The 20,339-nt window shown below is 32.1% G+C and overlaps 1 long non-coding RNA gene across 1 annotated transcript in view; it reads left to right on the top strand.

Moving 5' to 3' along the window:
- Window positions 1-238: 238 nt before the first annotated feature.
- LOC141555721 (uncharacterized) overlaps window positions 239-20,339 on the top strand; it is a 157,611-nt gene continuing 137,510 nt past the window's right edge. Inside the window, exons 1-2 of the long non-coding RNA XR_012486313.1 lie at window positions 239-358; window positions 15,693-15,814. This is a non-coding gene — a long non-coding RNA (uncharacterized LOC141555721). The remainder of the gene's footprint in view (window positions 359-15,692; window positions 15,815-20,339) is intronic.

Below are 20,339 nucleotides of genomic sequence, written 5' to 3'. Positions count from 1 at the left end.
GCAACCTAATTTCATCAATTCTCTATCAGCATATTTCATGATAGTCTTCTGGAATTGTGGTTTGTTATTGTTTTTTTTGCCAGGGTCATGCAACCAGCAAGTATTAGAAAGAAGATTTGAATTCATCTTCTAAATTTGAAGCTGGGAACACTGTTAATGCTGCTTCAAGCTGCCTCTATTTGTGTTTAGAGTTAGGGTGAATAATCAAGATAAAGAGTTGAAATGGCAAAAAGAAAAAGTTAGAAGAGAAATTTGCTGAAAGTCTGAGATTGCCGACTCTAAGTCAACATATTTTTATTAGATTATATTGTGTGGTTCTTCATTTCAGAAAGAATGTGAAGAAATGAATGGTAACTGTGTAAGTCATTAAGAAAGGAAGAAATTTCTGTGAAAAAATTTTGCTTACTAAAATAGATAAACGAAGGGAAATTTAAATTACAGATCTTTAGGAATGGATCAGATAATGAATTTGTCTTGAATTTAGAAAAAATATATAAAAGAGCAGGAAAGTTCCTTCTAATCTTATGATTCCATTATTTTCAAAGTTATTTTTATCCTATTTATATAGTATGAATTTTTATTATTTATTTATTTATTTTTTTACTGATTTCTTACTTTGTTCTACATAAGGCTTTCTTGGTTTCTCCTATACAATAGTATGTCATTATATTCATATATTTCAATTTATATGGCCATTGCCATATTGTTAGGAGCTTCCTTATTTTCTACTGTATAAAACCCGCCAAAATATTTTGTACATAGTCATTTTTGGAGTATAGTAAAAGGATATGCACAATTTGGGGAACATAGTTCCAAATAACTTTCCAGAATGGGTGAACCAGTTCATAGTGTGCCCTTCTACCACCTTTCTGCTTCAAGTGAATTAATGTACTTGCTTTCCTATAGTTCCTTGAATACATGTCCTTTTCCTTTCTAGGGGTCACCTTCCTTATGTGATACAACCTTAGGAGGTGCAATCTCATTTTAATTTCTCTAATTATTAGTGGTTTGGAGCATTTTTACATATGTTTGTTGATAGCTTAGCTTTCATCCTCTAAAAATTGCCTATTTATATCCACTGACCATTTATTAACTGTGGAATGGCTTTTATTCTCATAAATTTGAATCAGTTCCATATATATATATGTATAATACATACATAGTAATATATAATCAATATTATCCTTTTGACTTCTGTAATCTTTGTAATTTTTTTTGATCAAGAGATATTCTCCTACCCATGTATCTAAAAAAATCTTCCTTGCTCCTTTTATGTTTGTCAGGTACCTACTTGGACTTTGCTATGATATATGGTATGGAATATTGACTTATACCTAGTTTCTGCTAAACTGTTTTCAATTATTTTTTGTTAAATAGTAAGTTTTTATTTGAAAAATTAGAATTAAATAATAAGAATCTTTGGGTTAAGCACACACTAGCTACTGTGCTCACTTCTGTTGTTTACTTTTTTTTTTATCAGCAACCTCTTTATTTTTTAACATTAGGAAATTTTTGCAATGATTATGAGATGTGGTACCCCACTAGGTTTTATTCCTTTCTACTTTTTTCATTATTTCCCTTGAAATTCAAGACTTTTTATTCTGGACAAATTTTATTGTTTTTATACTTTTATAAAATAAATTGTTGGTAGTTAGATCAGTATGGCAATGAATAGGTAATTTAATTCACGCAGTATTGTCATTTTATTATATTGGCTCTGTCTACCCATTATCAATGGATATTTCTCCAATTAATTATTTACCTTTATTTTTATAAAGTTTTTTGTAGTTGTTCCTGTGTGACAGATAAACTTCCCAGTATTTTCTATGACCTTTAGTTATTTAAAATGGAAATTTCTCCTTTTGTGTCTTCTTATGGGTTTTTGTAGGTAATATACATTCTGTTGATGATTTATTATAATGATGATTGAAACAATAACTTCACCAAAATTTCAATGAAGTTATTGTTTCAATTAATTTCTAATGGTTTATGTAAATCCTTACATTATAAAACTATAATTTTATTGGTTCTTTGTCTGCTTCCCCCAACTTTTTTTTCTCCTTCTTATTGCTATAGTTATTATTTTGAATCCTCTTATTAAAAAGTATTGATGATAATGGGCATCCTTATTTTTCTTCTGACCTTTTCATAAGGTCTTTTTGTTTATTTGAATCATACTGAATACTGATTATATATATATATATATATATATATATATATATATGTACATATACATACATACATACATACACATACTTTTTAATTAATAGTATTTTGTAATGGTATAAATATATAAGTATTTAAGTTCTTCTGACAGTTGATATTGCAGCAGCAGCAGCAGCAGCAGCAGCAGTAGTAGTAGTAGTAGTAGTAGTAGTAGTAGTAGTAGTAGTAGTAATTATTGTAAAGTACTTATTATATGGCAGGCACTGTGTTAAATACTTTGAAATTATAATCTCATTTGAGCTTTCCAATAACTTTGGGAGATATGTGTCATTATTACCCTTATTTATTTCACAGATAAGAAAACTGGGCAAGACAGAAGTTAAGTGACTTGCCAATTGTCATAGAATTTCAGAGTTGGAAGGGACCTCTATGCCTAGCTAGTCCAAACAGTAATTGACCAAAAATGCCTCATACAACATTCCCTTAATTGGTCAGCTAGTTTTTGATTGAAGACTTTCTACAAGGGAAAACCCACTATCTCTCAAAATTGCCCTTTTCACTTTTGTATAATTTGAATCATTACAAATTCTTGCCTTGACATCAAATTTATGTCTTTCTCTCTTCAGCTTCTACCTGTTCCCATGATTCTGTCTTTTAGGGCCAAAAGAGTATAATTCTAATTCCTCCTCTAAAATAACAGCCTTCAAAATGCTTTAAAGCATTAAGGCAGGGGTTCTCAAACTATGGCCTGTGAGCCAGCAGCCCGCTGAGGTCGTTTATGTGGCCAATGGGCTGAGGGGCAGAGATAGAGTGTGAGTTTTTGTTTTTACTATAGTCTATCCCCTCCAATAGTCTGAGGGACAGTGAACTGGCCCCCTATTTAAAAAGTTTGAGGACCACTGCATTAAGGCTTCTATATGTCCAAATATTCTCAGTTCCTTAAACTAGGTAGCATATGGCATGATCATAAGACCTTTTCACCATCCTGGTATTTTTCTGGGATGGGCAAGTCTAGACAGCTAGGATTTGTTCTTCACTTCATTCTTTTTTTAAAAGAGACTGAAGATATTGTAATTTTGGGGTAAAATAGTCAATGATGAATGATCACTTGTGTATGGAATTGGATTTGTGAGACCAAGTTGTATAAAATCATCAGTCTCACTCACTCTTCTAGAGTCATCCGAGTCCAATGCTGTGGCAAGACAAAAATCAGGACATTTGACAATGGCCTCGGATGCAGCAAATGACCTTGACATCTTCAATGTCTAACCATGCTCTTAGTACTTCACAGCATTTGCTTTGGACTTCTTTATGGATGTTGGAAGAAATCATTCTTGTCCATCCATTTCACTAGGAGAAGTCGTCATATGCTTGGGATAGACATCCCTTAACTCACCATTGGGTTTGAGCTTATCTGTCCAGATGGTTTTACTTGGGTATGGCTGCTATGCATGGTACTGCTAAGTAGACACCAAGGGTGAATGAGCAGCTCTGGAAAGGACTCAAAAACAAGCTCTCATACTAGAGGTGCTAGTTCTAGTTCCCATGAACACTCCCTATTTCCCCTGGCATATCTATGGTCAGACTACCCTGAAAAACCTGATATCTAACCTTGGAAGGTAAGCAAGGTCAGGCTTGGTTAGTACTTGGATGGAAAACAACCTTGGAATATTGGGTACTATAGGCTGGTATATAATAAGTATTATATAAACATTGTTATTATTACTAATTACTGGAAGTGTACAAATGATCCTTTCAGGAAACCCTCAGAAGATGAATTTAAATTGTATTATACATTTTATTGTACAATTTATATATTGTGCATGGTTTTAATTGCATATTGATGTAATTACAAAAATCCATTAATTAAAAAGGTATAAATGGATTTTTTCTTACTATAATAAACTCTACAGCTGTACAAAATCAAGAACCAGCATTTAATGTAATGTAAATAAACTAAAAGTCTTTCTGAAAAAAAAAATCAGAGATAAAATAAGGATGCCCATCATCACTACTACTCTTTAATAGAGTATTAGCAGTGCTGGATGTGGAATCAGAAAGACCTGGCTTCAAATTTTGCCTCTGATAATTACTAACACAATGACTAAATAAGAATAAAATTCTTTAATATTAAACAACCAAGGATAAAAGCTAGAATTTTTAATCTTAATTCTGGAGGCAAAGTTTAAACAATATATAAAAGTGATATTTATAAATACCTTGGTCTTCTTCAGATAAGATGCATGGAAAACAAATTTTGCAGGGAATATATCATTTGTGAAAGTTAAGAGATTGATTAGCAACTGTGAAATCAAAATTAATGGGACCAACAGAATTAATATTTAACTACTATGAAAGATCTACAGGACTATGGAGACCTTTCTTTAACTAGATAATAAAGTCACCTAGAAACATTAACATTAATAATAAGCAAATAAACTCAAACATCATCATGGCAAAAGTGACACCAGAGAGCTGTTAAATAGCTTTAGAAAGATGTTGAAGAAAATATCAATGTCTTACTTAATACATTGCAGAAATGTTAAATTGTCTAAATAAAGAAAACAACTACAACAAAAGATTCTTAACCAGTACTTAAAAATCAAATTCAAAAGGTTAAGGTAATAGGAATGAAAGCAGAAGATTGAAAAAAAACCCCACAAATTAACTAGATACCAATAAAAGCCTTGTCTATAGTCCTGAAATATATAGAAATTGGAAGAAAGAGAGAAGTTTCAAAGGATTTAAAAAAAATCTCTGGTGGGCTTTATTGTTGCAAGAAGCCCAACACAATGAAAAAAGGAAATTAGAACAAGTAATAAACAGAAAGCACTTATGCTGTCAATATAATGAACAAAAGAACAACTCCAACAGGGGAAATGACAAACTGTAGCTCTATATCTAAACTGGAAAGCAAAAAGGCTGGATAAAGTCCATGATCAAACACTATAGAATGACACCATAATTTCTAGCAAATCACCTTACCAACTTTTTAGCAAAAAGGATGGGTTCTATAGCCTTTCAAAATTGCTTATTTCTTTGTTGTTGCTATTCTTATGTAACTTGTTCTTCTTCATCTGCTTGCTTCATTCTATATCAGGTTTTACAAAATTTTTCCAGGTTTCTCTGTGATTCTACCTTTCCTCATATCTTGTGATGCAGTAATATGTCATTGTAGAGCCAATTTCCTAGTTGATGGGTATGCTCTTAATTACTGGATTTTCCCCCTCACACAAAGAGTTACTACATACATTTTTTTGTTTTTATGCATCCTTTTCCTCATTTTTTATCTCTTTGGGCTACATACCTAATAAAAGATATAATTAGTTCAACAACTATGCAAAGTGTAGTATAGTATAGTATGCAAAGTTTGGGGGAATAGATTAAATTTTTTTTCCCCAGAATAGCTGGTCAATTTGTAGTTCTACTATCAGTGCAATTGCTACTACAGACTAATATTTATATAGTGTTTTAAAATTTGCAGAATGGTTTACATAATTATTTCATTTGATTTGATAGTTTTTTTATAGGTGATGGACACTGCTGGATCATTCACATTATTGCATTTATTTCCTTTTAGTCTTATGTTTCTCACTGATCAACAGTACACATTTACCAAATAATTAGATGTTTGAAGACCCAAAATGCAAATAACAATTTCAAGAAAAGATGTAGCAGAGTCAAGACAGGCATATTATTTATTTGTATCAAGTAAAGATATTACACTATGGACAACTAATTGACTAGAAACACTTTTCTTCTCCACAGTAGCTTTCCATATTCTCTGTCTCTCACCACCCAAATAATAAACTTCCATTTATGATTGGCTTCCTTGTCAATTCAATTTGATCCATAGAATCATAAATTTTGCGCTGATAGGAACCTTCAAGGTCCTCAAATTCTCTTCATTTTACAGATAAAGAAATTGAAGACTGTTTCCCACAATCACACAGCCACCAAGGATCTAAAGATTTTGAATCGATTTTTCCTGACTTTAAGTCTATCATTCTATTAAATTACACTTGTTCTCAGTGAATCCACTTCAACAAGCATTTTTTTCAATATTTACTATGTTACCAAAATAAGAGAGTTTGATTCTTCATTTCATTTGCTAAAATTCTGGGCTAGAAATTTAAATACCTAGCAAGGAAATGTATTCAATTTCTTAGGATTTCTTAAAAATGGTCATAGATGAGTGGTTGTTTATAAAGTAGTTTAAATTCTAGGCTAGGTAGTACTTGTTTCTGAATGAAAATCCTAGTTAAGCTTAAGGAGAAAAATTAGGAACTATTTCCTTTGTTTTTTCTAACTTGACAACTCATCTGGAAAACATCTGTTATCATCACAAACTTAAATAAAAAAGCAATGCCACTGGATTCCATCATCTTTTGTTTCTGGGCTATGGAAGGGGTAAAGTTCTGGGCTAAGGAAGAAGAGGGGTGATCTGGAAAGTGTTAGTAAAGGAGATAATCAATAATTCCATTCAGTAAGTACATATTGAGTTCCTATTATGTGTTAGCACTTTGCTATTCAAATAGCCTTTAATCCTGTGTTGGTCCTTTCTGTTCCTGAATGACATATGATGACTGAATTTTTTTAAAATTACCAAACAAACTGGGGAAGAAACAACAGAGTGCGAAATTACAGATATTACAAGTAAAAAGTATTCTTAACGGGATATCCTTATTCAATATCTTATAATTGAACCATGGTAATATTGACAATTTCAGTATAAATGAAATTAAAAGATTTAGTTGAATAGAAATATGGAAGGCTCTTCTTGAAGGAATAAGTAAAGGATTTGGAAGAATTGATTAAATCCCCTTGAAAGTAAAAAAAAATATTAAAAGTGGGTCACTTGGTTATCTCACATTGTGGTGCACATAGATAACAACAGCAAGAGACTTTCAAGCAGGTATTTGTTGCTTAAATGTTATCATCTGTTCCACAGTATGAAGAGGTAGGCAAATTCTACAAAGAAGTCAGGCAAGATCTTCTAAACAAAGTTAATATATACCCTATTGGGAAATAGGAAAAAAAGTGAGAATGTGAAATGGTCAAAGATTAGGAATAAGCAGTTTTCAAAGGAAAGAAAAAAATTGAGCTACCAATAGAAATGTGAAAAAAAATTCGAAATTCCTATTAGAGAAATACAAATGAAATCAATTCTGAACTTCTACCTCACAGCTATCATATTGCTAAAAACGATGAAAAAGCATTTATTACAATTTTTTCTGATTTTCTCTACTCATTTGGTCATGAACTATTTCTTTTTAGATGCTTTCTTACATACACCTCTAATTTATAATAAAATTTTCTGCATTTAAAGTACATATCTCAATATATATAGATATAGATATTGTTATAAAGATAATTTCTTCCAGATACCTTTCCATTTTGACCTAAAGTTGGGTATTTGGGTTTATTGAACACTACATTAGCAGGTTCACTGCTGTATGTTTTATAGCTGTATTCTGTATTCTGCTGAATGAACATAGTATACCAATCATTTTGATCACAACTACTTTGTAGTATTTTTTTGAGATTAAATACCATTACAGTTCTTTCCTTCTTATCTTTCTCCTTTGTTTCTCTAGAAATAGTTTCATTCCTCCAAATAAATGTTATTATCATTGATAAAATTTTATCTAAAATGCTAATCAGAGATATTAATTTTCTTTTTATATTTTGATTTTCTCTGGTTTGGGTATCTAGAAAATATTTGCACTAAAGATATAACTCAATTGGATCCTTTATTTTGCAAATACAATTTAAAAAATAATATTGGAATTAATCTTTCTTTAAATATTGGTAGAATTTTCTTACAAATAAATCTGATCTTAGATTTTCTCCTTTATAAATTCATTTATGTTTTGTTCAATTTATTTTTCTGAATTTATACATTATTTCTACTTTCAGTTTAGACATATTATATTTTTGTAAATACTCATCTATTTTCATTAAAGTTATCAGTTTTTGGTATACAGTGGTAAGAATAGTTTCTAAAAATTTCCTTTAATTTAAAAAAATTAAAAACATTGTATTTATAAATAAAAATAGAATTTTAAAAAGTCAATAAAGTAGATAATTAATTTTCCCTACCACTTTTTCTACTCCTGATTTTTTAACTTCTCTTTAAATATTTAACTTCTTAAATCCATTTTTCCCTCTGTTGACCTTCCTTTTTTAAATCTCAAAATCAGTTTTTTAAAAAGATAATAACCTACAGGGGCCAGCTAGGTGGCACAATGGATAGAGTACTAGTCCTGAAGTCAGAAGGACCTGAGTTCAAATCCGACCTCAGACACTTAATACTTCCTAGTTGTGTGACCCTGGGCAAGTCACTTAATCCCAATTGCCTCAGCAAAATAATAATAATAGTAGTAGTAGTAGTAGTAGTAATAATAATAATAATAACCTACAAATGTATACATGAGAAAACAGATTTCATTATATAGACTTTTCTTGGATTGTGTTGTTCTTCTTGCATTTCTATAGTTTGGGATATTTACAAATCAAATAATTTGTTCCTCTCTCCCCCTTTCCCATAAAGAATGCCTAAAACGCCACTCTCCTTTCAATTCCATGTTTTGGTTAGTGATTAGGTTCAAGTTTTTAGACTAACTAATTTTGATTGCCTAGTAAATTCTTACTTTTTTGAATACTCTTTCACCTTTCTCTACTATGCTTTCTTGTGAATATGGAATATTCTTTTGCTATTTGAATTGACTTTTCTTCTTTTGAAAGTATTCATCTAACCACTTGAAAATTTTTATTGCTATTGAAATTGCTAAATTTGACCATTGTAAGACTTATAGATTTGAGAGGTTTTTTGTTTTTTTTTTTTTTTGGTATATTGTGGTGTTCAGTTTTTTCTTTGTCATTGTTTTTGGAGAGATCTCTATGATATTTTGGGGCACAATGGAAAGAGCATTATGTTTGGAATCAGGAAGATTTTTCTTCATGAATTATAATCAAACCTCCAGACACTTATAAGCTATGTGACTCTGGGTGATTCACTTAACTCTGTTTCAGTTCCTAAACTATAAAATGAGCTGGCGAAGAAAATGGTAAACTACTGCAGTATCTTTGCCAGGAAAATCCCTAATGAATTCAGGGAGAGTTGGATAGGACTGAAATGACTGAAAAATATAACTCTTTTCTCTGTGAATCCTGTCTTTAAAAAGTCTGATGTTTTGAACTGTTTAGACTTATGTGTCTTCAATTTTATTGCCTTTTGCTTTGCTTCTGCCTCATTTCGTCTACTTATTAGCTAGATAATATTTATGTAGTCCTTTAAGCTTTTCAAGGTCTTCTGCATATATTCTTAGTATTTCAGATTTCAGATATATTATTGTCTTTACTTACTATTTTTAAATGAGCTTCATCATATATTTATTTTTTACTCTGCTTCCTATAGTTTAAAAGTCTGATTTAATTCCTAATTTCTTTTTAAAAGATATTTTTTTTTCCTTGAAATAGTCTCATTTCCTGCTGATGGTTCATGGTCTATTGGATAGATAGAATTTACATTAACCTTCATTATCTAACATTAATTCTTTTTCCTTCATATTATAATTTTTGTTTAATGTATTCTGACAGAATGTTTGCTTAACATATTCTTGAGGTGTTATTCTTTCTTCCTTATACTTTTATGATCTTCTCTGTCTGTTGGTATATGTACTTAAAGATTAGAATTTTATTTAGATTTTGAATTTTTATGTCTTTGAGGTTTTTTCTTTAATTACTTGTCATTTGCCTTTGAGAACATGTTCATTTTTTGAATCCTGCTATTTCTACTTCCATATGGAGCCTCAAAGTTGAGATTCTAGGTAGCTATAGCCATCTGGCCTGGGTTGAGTCAACCAGCTCAGAATTCCTGCCTTGCAAAACTTTCAGGAAAAGTTGAGTTACTCTATAGCTTTAATTCTGATAGCTCTTCTCTCCCTTCCATCCTTCTTAGTTCACCATCCCTTTTCCTTGAATGACTTGACAGAATCAATGTCTGCTGCCTCTTATAGAAGTAGGAGGGATTTGGGCAATGTTATTATAGTATAGAACTACTATAGTAAGACCCTGCATCATGAGCCTACAGTTTTACTTTTATTTATTGCAGTACATATGCTGAAGATTTAATTGGGGGCAGGAATGTTGAATGGAAATTTAAATATTAAAATTATCTAATATTTATTCATAAGCTTTAAAAAGTATAATTTTTCTGCCTTCTTAGTTTGTGTGTTGCCATAATTAATACACATCTGTATAATTGTGTATTTTTTAGTGTTCCGAATGCTAGTAGTTTGTAATAATCAACTATTCTTTAATTATTATCATGGCATGTTTTGAAATTGACTTTATTATTATTATGTCTAGCTCTGCAAAATAATCTTTTGCAATTTGGCATCAAATCTGTCAATTTAAATATCATTATTATATTATCTTTTGTTTGAAAGCAAGGATCATTGTTTGACACTTTTTGTTTTCCCAGTGCTTAGCATACTGCTTGGCACATTGTTGCCACTTAATAAATGTTTATTGACTATTAGTTTGATCTTTCCATTAAAATAAAACTCTGATTCAACTTTTTTGGAGTATCTTTTCTGATGTTACTGTAATTATCCACAATTAGTTTTTTTTAAGTATTTTATTTTAATGTTTATCTATTGCTAATATTTTTATTTTGTGTTTTTCTCTTCTATTCCCTTTTATTCCTCTCCCTGATTCCAAATTATTCTCCAGAGTAGTTGTACCAATTCACAACTTTCCTAATAATGCATTAGTGCTCTTATTTTTTTTTCCACATCCCCTTCAAAATTTGTGATGATGATTATCTTTTTCAAAATACCCTCTTCATAGTGGGAATAGAAAGGACATCTAAGATATTAAAGAAACTAAATACTACATATTCATTAGATTTAGGGGGGAAAGGTAGAATAAAGAGTGACTGAAACATTTCAAGTATAGGTGACTGATAGGGTAATGGTATTAATAGAAATATGGGAGTCAAAAAGAATAGGTAGTTTGAGGAGAAGATCTTATTTTTGATGTTGAACTTGTTGATTTTGAGATACTCAGACTTCCTAGTAAGCACTTAGTTAAGAATTTTGCATTTGGCTTCACTTCTTCCTCTTATAATAAATACCCTTACTTTCCAATTCCACAACTTATTTGACCTTTTTATTCCAGTTTACTTTCTCCAATTTACTTCACAAAGAAGTAGTCATATCTCAGATGCTAAGCAATTCCCCTGTACTACTCAAATGGACTTTCACTTGATGAAGAACCTACATAGATTCTTAGAAAGACCTTGAATTCAGATACTAGACTTGAAGTCTTGTTTGCATACTTTCTAACTGTGTAATTATGGGAAAGTCAACTCACTATCTTTCTAGATCCTGATGTCCTCATTTGTTAAGTGGAGCTATTGCTTGTTCTTATAAGCCTGGCAGGATTGTTGTACAGAAAGGATTTTGTATTCTTTAAAATGCTATTTAAATGTGAGTTTCTGTTATTGTTTTTAGTTGGAGTATTAAACTAAAAGATAATAGGTCAGATTTCTAATTCCTATTTCACCATTAACTCACTAAGTGATTTTGGTTAGTGATTTTACTGTTTGTCACCTTACTTTCTTTGTCTGTAAAATGAAGGAATTTGATATGGCACACTTTAAGAATTCTTCTGGCTTATGTCTTGTGAAACTGAACTGATAAAGAATCAGAAGCACTGAATTCATTACCTTATCAAAATTAGAGATAAGATTAACAGGAAGTGTGGTACAATGGAAATAATGCTGGTTGTGGAATAAGAATCTATGAATTTTAATCTTACATTTACCTTTGTGTGACCTTGAGCAAATTACTCAATCTCTCTGGGCCCTATTTTCTTAATCTGTAAAATTAGGGAATTAGCCCAAATAGCTTTTGAGGTTCCTCAAGAATTAACTCAACAGCCCTATAAAAATTTGATAGCTGCAAAGTTAAAAGTTCGTTAAAGATGTAAGCTACACAGTCAGTTAATCAACAAGAATTATTAAATGTGCCTATTCTGTTTCCAGGCACTGTACTGAGCCCTGGGGATATAAAGAAGGCAAAAAATAGTCTCTTAAGGAACTTGCTGTCTAATGAGAGACAGAATATGAAAGTCTTTACAAAGAAAATATATGTGAAATAAATTGGGAATGATTTTGGAGAACTGGAAAAAAGCTTATTTCAACAGATAGGACTTTAGCAGAGACTTGTGGAAAACCAAGGACACCAGAATGTGTAAATGGGAAGAAAGAGAATTCCAGACATGGGGGATAGCTAGGGAAAATGAACAGTCAGAAAATAGAGTGTCATGTGCAATGAACAGATACAAAGAATAATTAATGACTGTTAATTGATTTGCAAAGTATGTAGAGAGGGGGTAAGTGTGAGAAGACTAGAAAGGTATGAAGAGGTCATACTATAAAGAGTTTTAAGATCCAAACACAGGACATTGTATTTCATGCTGGGGGTAACAGAAAGTTGCTGTGATTTTTAAAAAAGGGATTAATATGTACAGATTTGTGTTTTAAGAATGTCATTTTGACAGCTAAGTGGAATTTGGATTAGAGAGAGATGTTGTAGTAGCTGGACTTTCCAAATATAATATTAAGAGAGCATAAAGAGATTAGAAAAGAGTGGAAGACAGAATCTTCAAGGGATATGTTGCTTTTAAGTAGTATGAATAAGACAGGTTGGTGGTAGGGACAAAGAAAGAAAAAAATAAAAGTAGAGCCAGGGCATATATTGTAACAAAAATCAAGAAGAACATTTTCAAAGAGGGAATGGTCATCAGTTACAAATACTACAGAAAGATCAAAGATAAGGAGAGAAAAAAGGCCATCGCATTTTGTGATTAGGATGTCATTGATGGCTCTTGTGAAATTTATATAGTTGTTGACAGCTGAAGCCAAATATTTGAATTAGAGAAAGTGAGTGATTATGAAATCTAGGCTTCCTCTTTAAGAAGTTTAAGAGTATACATCACCAACAAAATCCAACAGCAAGAGATACAAAGAGAAATCCATTCAAAATAACTGTCAATAGCATAAAATATTTGGGAACCTATCTACCAAAAGAAAATCAGGAATTTTATGAGCAAAATTACAAAACACTTTCCACACAAATAAAGCCAGATTTAAATAATTGGAAAAATATTAAATGCTCTTGGATAGGCCGAATGAATATAATAAAGATGACAACACTACCTAAATTAGAGGAACATAGGATAGTTTACCTCTCAGACTTGTGGAAAAGGAAGGAATTTGTATCCAAAGGAGAACTAGAGATCATTATTGATCACAAAATAGAAAATTTTGATTACATCAAACTAAAAAGTTTCTGTACAAACAAAATTAATGCAAACAAGATTAGACAGGAAGCAATAAACTGGGAAAACATTTTTACAGTTAAAGGTTCTGATAAAGACCTCATTTCCAAAATATATAGAGAATTTACTCTAATTTATAAGAAATCAAGCCATTCTCCAATTGATAAATGGTCAAAGGATATGAACAGACAATTTTCATATGATGAAATTGAAACTATTTCTACTCATCTGAAAGAATGTTCCAAATCAGTATTGATCAGAAAAATGCAAATTAAGACAACTCTGAGATATCATTACACACCTGTCAGATTCGCTAAGATGTCAGGAAAAAATAATGATGAATGTTGGAGGGGATGTGGGAAAACTGGGACACTGATGCATTGTTGGTGGAATTGTGAATGAATCCAACCATTCTGAAGAGCAATCTGGAATTATTCCCCAAAAGTTATCAAACTGTGCATACCCTTTGATCCATCAGTGCTACTACTGGGCTTATCTCCCAAAGAAATACTAAAGAAGGGAAGGGGATCTGTATGTGCCAGGATGTTTGTGGCAGCCCTTTTTGTGGTACCTAGAAACTGGAAAATGAATGAATGCTCATCAAGTGCAGAATGGTTGGGTAAATTGTGGTATATGAATGTTATGGAATATTATTGTTCTATAAGAAATGACCAGAAGGTAATAACTCTGTATAAACGTCATGAACGGACACCGAGTGAAATGAGGAGAACCAGGAGATCATTATACACTTCAACAACAATAATGTATGAGGATGTATTTTGATGGAACTGGATAGATATCTTCGACAAAGAGATCTAATTCAATTCCAATTGATCAATGACGGACAGAATCAACTACACCCAGAAAAGAAACACTGGGAAATGAGTGTAAACTGTTTGCATTTTTGTTTTTCTTCTTAGGTTATTTTTACTTTCTGAATCCAATTCTTCCAGTACAACAAGAGAACGGTTCAGTTCTGCACACATATATTGTAACTAGGATATAATATAACATATTAAACATATATAAGACTGCCTGCCATCTAGGGGAGGGGATGGAAGGAGGGAAGGGAAAAGTCGGAACAGAAGTGAGTGCAAAGGATTATGTAGTAAAAAATTACCCATGCATATGTACTGTAAATAAAAAGTTATTTTAAAAAATGTTTAAAAATGAAGAGAGGATTAAAGGTTAAAGGGAAGAATAGGGTTAAAGGATGATCAGAGTGACAGGTAAAGATAGAGATGGAAAACGGAGAGATATAGATAATGTGAAGAATATTTACTATGGAAAATGCAATAGGGAATTCAATTAAATTCAGTGTTTGTTATTTATATTATATTACATAACAATTCACTCCACTAATCCTCACCCCAAATTCATGCAAAGCAAGCTTCTTGACCTTAACTTTGGAACCTTGAAAATGTTAGCCATTTTATAAATATTGTTGACTTGAGAGAACAAAGGGGTTGCCAAATAACAATGAGCCTTATATATTCATGGTGTTTTCAATCAGTGTGATTATTAGACTATTTTTAATAATGCTTATCTCCCAGATTGTATGGTAAAACTACTTGGGGTAGAAAAATAGTAAGCTCAATATTCTAGAAGGTCAAGTATAATAGCAGCGTTTCCAGCATGCTACTGGAAACCTCTTTGAAATAGTTGATCGTTATTGAAAAAAGGAAAATCTGAATGGGAGATGATGAAAACTAGGAAGAGATTAAAGTGTAATAAGTCATTTAATGTTGAAAAGCAAAAGATTAATAAAGAAATAGAAAAAAACTGTCATATAATTACAATAAAAATGGTGAATTATGGATCTTATGATTTTCCAAGAGATATTTCACACAGGAATTTCAAATTATAGTTGTAAAGTGGGTGATTAAAAAGAAAATTCTCTGCAGTTGGAGATAGAGAAAATTTAAGAACAACATACTAAGAAATCTTGCTTTACAACATTTATTTTGGGCCTACAATGCTGGAGTTATTATAAGAATAAATCCTGGCTCTGCCCTCTAGTAACTTATAATCTAATTGCTATCAAGGGATCAGAAGAGAGGAACAATAATTTTGGCTTGTCTGCAGGTTGTAATTGAGAGAGCATGAAATACCAGGCAGGTACTAACAAAAACAAGCCAAAAAGTAACCAGAGGTTTGATGTGTTTAATTTTCAGATTAACAAACCAGCAAGAGGTCAATTTCTTTTTCTTAGCTGGCACCTGGACACCTTTTAAATGATCTGTCAAGTGCTGATAGAGACAGTCCTTTCTGCTACAGACCAGATGTATACTCCCTGGTATGTAATCTGTCATTACCTCAGTCAAACACGGCTTTTTCAGTGTGTGGTATGAGTGGTTTCATGGTTCCTCTGAACTGTTTTCTTTTGGAGCAATTATATTTTATTTCCTCTATTTCTGTAAGTTCTCACTGGGACTATTTGGCCTTCAATATTTCAATATTGGTTCTTTATTTTTCTCCCTTTCCTTAGTTTATTTTCTTTCAAGAACATGAGAAATATTTCACACCCCACACAAGGGAATAAATGATGGGTGGGGAGGAAAAAAAATGGGAAATTGTGCTCATTTTAAAAAATTGTTCAACTTTTTTTTTCTTACTTTTTAGCACTTTGACTTGGCAAATAAACCAATCTTTAAAAAGCAGAACCTTTTTTTATGACCAATGATTTCCCAGTTGTAAAACTACCTTCTAGTTCAGGTTCTTAAAGCCTGATGAAATCTCAAAATTAAAAACAAATAATGCCTATTTGGAAAAGGATAATGAGATTCTCATTTACTTATACCCTTTTACTTCCCGAGAGAAAGATCACTCATTGCCTAGCAATGGATCCTTTTTACTTGGATTGGTCATGTAAAAGAGCAAAGACCTTATTAACTAAAACAGGAAATAAATTAGGCCATGGTAAAGAGATCTATCAATTAAAAAATGGATGCTTATTTTCTTATTCTTTGTGCAATTATGCCTGAAAGACAAAACATATTTAAATGATGTACATGAAAAACACTGCCCCTCTCCTGACATTTTATCTAATAAATAAATAAAACAAACAATATTTAGTTAATATCATAAATTAATATTGAAGTCAAAGAGTGTTGTCAAATTGTTTATGCAATGAGCCAGGGAACCTTGCATACTTGGATAACTAATTTGTTGAATAAATGAATGAAAACTTTAGAGGCCTTGCAGTAAGTTTTGTAACTTAATATTGCTACTAGCCACAAAATGACTTCATTTAAATGGGAATAGAGATCAAATTCAGAAATATCTAGAGCTAAAGAAAAAGAAAGGTGGTACAATGCATAGAATGCTGGGCTTAGAGTCAGGAAGATTCCTGAGTTTAAATCCAGCCCCAGATACTTACTAGCTACATGACCATGGGCAAGTCATTTAACCCAATTTGCCTCAGTTTTTTTTATCTGCAAAATGAGCTGGGGAAGGAAATGGCAATTTATTTTTGTATCTTTGCCAAGAAAACCCTGAATGAGGTCACAACTGACTGAACCACTGAACCACAACAATTTTCCTAATGATGTTACATAGCTATAATTCACAGATAACATAGTTTCTGAAAAAAATGTGATTGAAAAAATCATCTCATGGTCAATGGAGAGATGCATGGTTAGCTGTAGATAAGCTATAATGCATTGCAAAAATATTGTCAAAGATCTCACCAGATAAATGTATGATAGTAACAGATGAATTTCCAATGTAATAAGAATGAGGCATGGCAAATGGATAGCTCATATGCTCCATTATTTTCTATGTAACAAAAAGCCTCCATCACTAAGGCTGTATCCCTTGTGGAGAATTTATGGGAAGATAGAGATTAGAGTTACATAGGATGGGGAAAGATGCTTATGTTGCATATAGATCTACTGGAGTTTTGATTCTTAGCCACATCTCTCAATTAGTTAATCAGATATCATAATATCCTAAGGCCCCTCTTTTAATCATTTCAATCATTCAATCATTTTAATCCTTGAGAAACAGGATTGTCAAAACATTTTATAAACTTAAGTGAGGTCAGTAACATAATTTTCTTTAAAAGAAAAATACACCAAAAAGAATTATAGAAGAGAAATAATTTCATAAGTAGTGTGTTTAAATTCATAATCATACCATGTCCTAGTGAATAGAGCCTTGAAGTCAGGCTCTTTATATCTTTAATCCTTGATCACTGTTACCTTAGCAACCACTTGGGGCTGGTACACAAAAGTATCTGTGGATGGAATCTGCTTTGATGAAGAGTTTCTTAAACTGATATAATCAAAGACCCTTTTTATTTTCATATAACCTTTAAATCTTGGTAATAAGCTATATTAGTACAATGATTTTCAAGAAATTTAGTACACAGATTGTAGTAAATGTATGAGAAGATATAACAATGGCAACAAACATTTATTTATAAAATGTCTACTATATTCATTGAGCTAGGTATTGGTCACAGAAAGACATATATATCATGGATCCTATTCTTAAAGCTTGTATAATCAAATAGAGAGAAGGAGATGTGCATGAGGGAGAATGAGGTATGGTGTAATATTGTGAAAATAACACTGCATTTTCACATATCTGAATTTTGGGACCTACTATTGGTTACCTGTTTGATCTAGGGACAGGGGTTATTTCTTCATTCTGGACCTTAGTTTTCTGGTCTTGCGAAGTCACTTACATCAGTTTCCTCATTTGTAAAACAAGAGGCCTGGATTAGTTGGGGGGAAAGGGCTCTCACAGATGTGGTTCTATGATTTTACAATCCTAGAAGTCTCATCTAAAGCCCTTGCAACCTGTTTTTCCCTGCCTTCCCAGTAATCATTTTAGTCTTCTCTACATACTCTATGATCTTGTTACCCTGCTTACTTGCTGTTCTTTACACTAAGAATCAATCCATCAACATATATTAAATACCTGTTTATTAAAAACTGTGCTTGGTTTTGTAGCAATTTGTCTTCTGACTCTGCTTTGTACTTGCTGGCCCCCATATCTGGAATATTATGTTTGCCCTTCAACCTTGTATCTAAGCTTTCCATTTTCCCTCAAGGTAGCTTCAGGGTATCACTCTAAGACTGAGAAACCCTTCTCTTCTCTTCCCTTCCCCTGTCCCCACTCCCATCCCAATACTTTCTCTGAGATTCTCTCTCTCTCTCTGTTTCTCTGTATCTGGCTCTCTGTGAATCTCTTTATCTGTCTCACTCTGTCTCTATCTTCCTTTCTTTGTCTTCGTTTTCCTGTCTCTGTCTTCATCTCAGTCTCTGTCTCCTTCTCTCTCTCTACTTCTCTCCCTTCCTCCCTCCTGCTTTCTCTCCCTCTCGCTCTCCCTCTCTCTTTCTTTTTCTGTCTTCCTCTCTGTTTTCCTGTCTGTCACTCTGTCTTCCTCTCTGTCTGTCACTCTGTCTCTCTCTTCTTTGCTTTGGTGAAGAATTGTCTCACACCAGAAGTCTTCTATACAGACATTTAGTAAATTGTGCAAGTCACACAGTTAGTAATCATCTGAATTAAAATTCGAATTTAGGTCTTTCTACCTCCAGGCTCAGTGCTTCATCCATTTTAATATCTAGTAACTTTTCTTTGTTTCCTTTGAATTTAACACAGTACTTAGTACATAAGTGTTTAATAAATGTATATTGACCTCCTCTGAGATCTTTAAGATTCCTTACTATTTTAAAACCTATAATCCTATTTGAATATTATGATGGAGCTACCATGAATGGTAAAGTTTCTAATCTCCCCATACTGTCCTATCCTGTACAGTTTTTTTTCCCTGATAGATCCCAAGGCTCTGGAAACCCCCTAGAACTTAACATTTCAAAGATCCCAGTGCATCATTAAGCCTGCACATCAGTTGGCCCTTGGTCTTATTCCAAGATAGATCCATCTCCTTTTATACTCATCTATTGCCTTGATAATACTTTTTGTATCATTTTGTGCTCAAAAGACATTGTTGAGAATATGCTGCAGCAGCCTATTTGAAATCAGATGCCTTTGTGAAATGTCTGTGCAATTATATCATAGTGTTCAATGTGCACAAGAGTACATGCTTCTTTTTAAACTTTATAAGCACTTTAGAAATCATATGTGAATTCTTTTAAGTTAGGCTAGAGAAAGACAATATCTTCCTTATTCTCACATGGAAAATCTTAAAAGTAGAGAAATTATAGTTCATTTGGAGAGCTGAAATGATTCAACTTTGCTCTTAAAACTAGGCATCAGATTGATTTGTTTAATACTTTAGGCCTTATATTCATCACTTTTTTTCGAGGGGAGGTTTGAGGGGATGTCAGGAAAAGCCCATGTGGGTCATCCAGTTTGGAAATTCTCTTCACCCTTCTAGAAGGGAAGTTAACAGATTTCATATAACCAAATATTTTTAGAGTTTCCTGGGGTTACCAAAAAGTTAAATGATTGGGTTAAGGCCACAGAACCATACATTATGTGTCAGAGGAAGGAGTTAACTTCTTTCCTCTTGAATTCAAGGCCACTCCTATTTCTATTACTCCAAGGTTCTTCCCTGACCCATTTACAATATTCAACTAATAATAAAAAGGATGTTTATGTAATTACTTTTTTATATTTAGTGGCAACTTATTATCTGAAACTTATACCATTTGAAAAGTCCTGTTTTTCATTAAAAGATCTCCATGAATATCATGAGTCTTAGTACCTGTGAAATTTTGGACAAATATTTAAACTCTTTGGGCTCAGTTTCTCCATTTATAAAATGAAGTGATAAGGTTAGATAATCTCTAAGATTCCTTTTCAACTATGGTTTTGTAATCTAACTCATGATGGAAATTTCTAGTTTC

Source organism: Sminthopsis crassicaudata, chromosome 1, assembly GCF_048593235.1.
Source record: "Sminthopsis crassicaudata isolate SCR6 chromosome 1, ASM4859323v1, whole genome shotgun sequence".
Classification (NCBI taxonomy): Eukaryota; Metazoa; Chordata; class Mammalia; order Dasyuromorphia; family Dasyuridae; genus Sminthopsis; species Sminthopsis crassicaudata.
The sequence above is the reverse complement of the archived record's forward strand: the minus strand, read 5'-3'. Positions and strand labels throughout refer to the sequence as shown.